The sequence below is a fragment of the Leptopilina heterotoma genome, unplaced genomic scaffold (genome assembly GCF_015476425.1).
Source record: "Leptopilina heterotoma isolate Lh14 unplaced genomic scaffold, ASM1547642v1 Lhet_187, whole genome shotgun sequence".
NCBI classification, from domain to species: domain Eukaryota; kingdom Metazoa; phylum Arthropoda; class Insecta; order Hymenoptera; family Figitidae; genus Leptopilina; species Leptopilina heterotoma.
This window is the reverse complement of record NW_025110906.1, coordinates 1,360,031-1,366,030: the sequence shown is the minus strand read 5'-3', so window position 1 is coordinate 1,366,030 and position 6,000 is coordinate 1,360,031. Positions and strand designations below refer to the sequence as shown.

General features: G+C 28.9%; 1 protein-coding gene across 1 annotated transcript in view; it reads right to left on the bottom strand.

Annotated features, from left to right (window-relative positions):
• Positions 1-672: 672 nt before the first annotated feature.
• Positions 673-6,000, bottom strand: part of LOC122500492 (kinesin-like protein costa) — a 43,445-nt gene continuing 38,117 nt past the window's right edge. Inside the window, exon 4 of the transcript XR_006301483.1 lies at positions 673-816. The gene's annotated coding sequence lies outside the window, so the exon portion shown is untranslated. The remainder of the gene's footprint in view (positions 817-6,000) is intronic.

The window sequence follows — 6,000 nt, the reverse complement described above, 5'->3', positions numbered from 1 at the left end:
AACAAAGTTGTTAAATACTTAATTAAAACGGGCACAGTTCGTTTGCAGCGTATACAGTTGTCTTTTAAAACCAAACTTAAATTTCCTTTAAGAAAACATATCCCTATTAATAAAAAATTGTTTTTCTATGATAATTTAAAAAATATATCGATAAAGTTGAATTCTAGTCAATAGCAATAAAGTACAATTATAAATCAATGTACCTGCGATTAGCAACAAATTTTATCTCCTACGATAATAAATTTGCTGAAAATAAACACAAACGAAAAAAAATATTCTCCTGGAACAACTCATTGAACATCGTAACATTTATATTTCTCTAGAATAGTTGAAAGTATTACTAAAACTTCCCAAATATAGTGAAATATATAGATGTTCCAGGCATAGTTTTTATTCCGTGCACAAACACAGAAATATTTGAACCTAAGTACAGATTTCTTTGATAAAATATGTAGGTACTAACGTTTGTTGAATAAGATATTTTTCATTAAAAAATATGTAAAAAGGTGCGGAAAAAATGATACGAAAAAACATAGAGACACTGAACTCTTAAAGGTAGTAGTGTAAATTAATATATTAGCGCTATAATTAAAACTTATGTTTTCGCTTTAAGCCTCATCATAGGCTCTGAGACGCAGGATTTTCTTAGTGTCGCTATAATATATTAAAATATTTATTTTAATAATTTAATAATTTTTTAAGACTTGCCGACGATGATTCTCTCAGTGGAGCAATAACACTGTTACCTTCTTGAAGTATTTTCACCGATTATACGTTAGTACCAGGTACACTGACTCCTTCTTCTTGACCATCAGCCTGCAATTTTAAGACAAAAATGTTAATATTTAAAATTCCCGTTAGTATTCAGAGACTATTTAATAATATATTCAATTTAACATAATATTATTTAATATCCATGATAATATTAAAGAAATATTAGAACTACTACTTAAAAGTCCCGTGTGGAAAAGTGAGGTGGGCCCACGGTGGGTCCCAGGTGGGCTTCCCAGGTTCTAGGTGGGTCCCAGCAGGGATGGCCCAGGTGGGCGATTCCTTGGCTTGTAACGGTGAATCCAGCCACAGCCCACCTAGGAAAAATCCAGCTGGGGCCCATAGATTTAGTTTTCATTCAAATTAATGAATAAATTGTTTATTAATAACAAATAAGTCGAATTATAAATAAATAACGTTATTATTTAACGATTTTTACTTTTTTTAATGAAATTGTGACCAAAAGCAAATTCATAAATAATGTTAGCATATATATGGGAATTAATATATATCCTTTCATTCATAAATTAAAAATTTATAAAAAATTAGAAATTTGTTAATTAAATTATTAAACGGTATATATAATCACTAAATTGCATACTTATACGAATACAATGCAGAAAAAATCGGAATAAACGCAAACCTAAGAAACAAATAAAATTTAACGCACGCGGGGATTGAACCTACGACCTACGGACTACTAGACTAACGCCCTAACCACTATACTACGGAGACTAACTACTGAACACCGACGTTTTATTGTCAGTGACTTGTTGATCTGCTGTAATGATTCAATAAAGCACTTACTGACACGAATACACCGTAACAAATAAATAATTTAATAATAATTATAACAATATTATTAATGTAATAAGAACGATAAATATTCTTAAAATAATATTTATATTATTATGAAAAAAATATATCAATACATTTTTATTAAAAATGTGTTTTTTATTGTTTACAATCATTATAAACATTAATTTGTTGGTCTAAAAAAAAAAATTTTTTTTAGTTTGGACTTAGAAATTTTTACTAATTAATTATGTGGACATTACATAAAAAAAATATTGTGAATACATTTTGTTAAAAACACGTTTTTTCTTAATCTAAGTCATTATAAACATTAATTTTTTGTTGAAAAAAAAATTTTTAGGTTTGGACTTAGAAATTTTTACTTATATAATTATTGATGTGGGTCCTCAAAAACTGGGAAGCCCAGGTAGGGCCCAGCTCACGCCCACTTATAATATTATTTCGCCTGACCGGAACCCACCGTGAGTGGGTCAATAGACAAACTCTAAAATGCTTCCGTAAAATGTTAACATGTTTGTCAATTGTCAATTCATGTACGAAGATGACCATAATTACATCAAAGTTTTATTATTAAATGTTAAAGAAAAACTAAACTATTTAATAATTTTCACTGTAAACGATTTTTGTTATTATATAATAAATTTTACTAATGTTATATTGCAGTCGTTATTGTTTAAATAAATAATTGTTGTTAATTAGTAACTCCTGACACTAGCTTCCAGAAAGATGCAGTTTTTTTCTAATTTTGCAATTAACTAATTCGAACCACATGAAATAAAAATAATTTAAGGTTTTAACAATTCAAAAATTGTTTAAACAAATGATTGTTGTTATTTACTAATTTTTGACACAAAGCACCTAAAAAAATGCAGTTTCTTTTTAATTTTATATTTAACTAATCTGAAAAGTATGAAATAACAGTATTTTATGATTTAAACAGTTCAGAAATTGTTTAAACAAATAATTGTTATTGTTTATTAACTTTTAATACAAACAATCCAGAAACTTGCAGTTTCTTTCTAATTTTACAATTACTACTACTCTGATTAACTAATTGCAAAATAAGAAAAAACTTCATTCTTCTAGATGCTATGTGTCAAGAGTTAGTAAATAACAACAATTATTTGTTTAAACATTTGATAAATTGTTAAAATTAAAATCATAAAACATCCGAATGATTTACTATTTACATTAGTTAATTGCAAAATTAGGAAAAAACTGCAAGTTTCTAAGTTATGTGTATCAAAAGTTAATAAATAACAACAATAATTTGTTTAAACAATTTCTTAATTGTTAAAACCATAAATTATCTTTATTTTATGTTGTTCGTATTACTTAATTGCAAAATTAGGAAAAAAATTGCAAGTTTCTAAGTTATGTGTATCAAAAGTTAATAAATAACAACAATCATTTGTTTAAACAATTTCTGAATTGTTAAAACCATAAATTTTCTTTATTTTATGTCGTTCCTATTAGTTAATTGCAAAATTAGGAAAAAAAATTGCAAGTTTCTAAGTTATGTGTATCAAAAGTTATTAAATAACAACAATTATTTGTTTAAACAATTATTAAAATGTATTAAAAACCGTTATACCTTGATGAGTTAATTATTAAATAAATAAATTCAGCTGGAACAACTTTAAAATTTCAATAAAACTAAATGTCTGTTAGTGTAGTACAATAAAAGTTTATAATTATTGACAATAATAAATTGTTTAAAATAATAATGATTATTATTATTATGAATTAATTGTAGAATGATTTATTGTGAATAGTTATATTTAATTTTCAGACTTTTTCTATTATAATGTTAATATTTTTATGAAAATGGGAAGCCCAGGTGGGGCCCAGCTGGCTCCCAGTTTTTAACTGGGCTAACTTGGGCAGATTTCCACACGGGGTTGAAATAAAATATTCTATAATTCAGAACTGATTAAGGCTGAATCCCTACTGAAACTCAGGTAATTTTCAGATGATTAGAATTATTAAATTTAAAAAAAATAAATTTTTAATCGTTTTTATCCAAAAGTTTCGATTGTCTGATAGCGTACGGGTGGACCTGCTACTACTAAAAAATTCAAATAAAAAGGTGCCGTAAAGCTAGCGACCCGCCATCCGCCAGACGCTTGACAAATTCATAGGCGTCGCAACTGAATAATACGAAATGATAAACTTCATTCTTTCCTTTTCGCAATAATTTCTATCACTATAGAGTTAAATACAAACATAATTTAACATAAAAATCAATTGATTATTATATTAACAATTGAATATTTAAAAGCTCTTAGCTTCGCAAAACTCGAAAATTCGATTGTCTGCTAATTGGCGGATGGAGAATTTTGGCTGGGTGAAACTAGCGACCCGCCGGCCGCCAGCCATCAGAAGAATCCATAGGCGCCGACACACATAGTAGCTCGGTGGCCCAATATGGTTCAATCAACGCAAAAAACAACGTACGCTAGCTAATACAGTTTATAGAAAAAAATTGCAATAGTCACATTTTATTAAAGAGCAATAATCCTCCTTTAATGTGTGACCAAGAAATAAAAATTTGGTCTAAAATTGTTCGAGATATGAATTTTTTTTCGATTTTTTTCTCCAATTTTCGTTTTTCTGATACGGGCGGGTGGGAACGTTGTCTATCATACATTTATTTAAAAAATTTTCAATTGTCACATTTTGAGGAGCAATAATCACCCTTTACTAAAAAAAACGAAAATTAGAAAAAAAAATTCATAACTCGAACAATTTTAGACCAAATGTTTATTTCTTGGAAAAAAAGTTCAAAAAAATTCATAACTCGAACAATTTTAGACCAAATGTTTATTTCTTGGTCGCAAATTAAAGAGGGATTAATGCTTCCTTTCATTGGACCAATAGGAATTATCTAAAACAATTTTTGATAGCCAGCGTCCCCACCCGCCCGTATCAGAAAAACGAAAATTTGGAAAAAAAGTTCAAAAAAATTCATAACTCGAAAATTTTAGACCAACTGTTTATTTCTTGGTCGCAAATTAAAGAGGGATTAATGCTTCTTTTCATTGGACCAATAGGAATTATCTAAAACAATTTTTGATAGCCAGCGTCCCCACCCGCCCATATCAGAAAAACGAAAATTTGGAAAAAAAGTTCAAAAAAATTCATAACTCGAAAAATTTTAGACCAAATGTTTATTTCTTGGTCGGAAATTAAAGAGGGATTAATTCTTCTTTTTTTTGGACCAATTGGAATTTTTAAAACAATTTTTGATAGCCAGCATCCCCACCCGCCCGTATCAGAAAAACGAAAATTTGGAAAAAAAGTTCAATAAATTCATAACTCGAAAAATTTTAAACCAAATGTTTATTTATTGGTCGGAAATTAAAGAGGGATTAATTCTTCTTTTCATTGGACCAATAGGAATTATCTAAAACAATTTTTGATAGCCAGCGTCCCCACCCGCCCGCATCAGAAAAACGAAAATTTGGAAAAAAAGTTCAAAAAAATTCATAACTCGAACAATTTTAGACCAAATGTTTATTTCTTGGTCGGAAATTAAAGAGGGATTAATTCTTCTTTTCATTGGACCAATAGGAATTATCTAAAACAATTTTTGATAGCCAGCGTCCCCACCCGCCCGCATCAGAAAAACGAAAATTTGGAAAAAAAGTTCAAAAAAATTCATAACTCGAACAATTTTAAACCAAATGTTTATTTCTTGGTCGGAAATTAAAGAGGGATTAATTCTTCTTTTCATTGGACCAATAGGAATTATCTAAAACAATTTTTGATAGCCAGCGTCCCCACCCGCCCGCATCAGAAAAACGAAAATTTGGAAAAAAAGTTCAAAAAAATTCATAACTCGAACAATTTTAAACCAAATGTTTATTTCTTGGTCGGAAATTAAAGAGGGATTAATTCTTCTTTTTAATGGACCAATAGGAATTTTTTAAAACAATTTTTGATAGCCAGCGTCCCCACCCGCCCGTATCAGAAAAACGAAAATTTGGAAAAAAAGTTCAAAAAAATTCATAACTCGAAAAATTTTAGACCAAATGTTTATTTCTTGGTCGGAAATTAAAGAGGGATTAATTCTTCTTTTTTTTGGACCAATTGGAGTTTTTAAAACAATTTTTGATAGCCAGCGTCCCCACCCGCCCGTATCAGAAAAACGAAAATTTGGAAAAAAAGTTCAAAAAAATTCATAACTCGAACAATTTTAGACCAAATGTTTATTTCTTGGTCGCAAATTAAAGAGGGATTAATGCTTCCTTTCATTGGACCAATAGGAATTATCTAAAACAATTTTTGATAGCCAGCGTCCCCACCCGCCGGTATCAGAAAAACGAAAATTTGGAAAAAAAGTTCAAAAAAATTCATAACTCGAACAATTTTAGACCAAATGTTTATTTCTTGGTCGCAAATTAAAGAGGG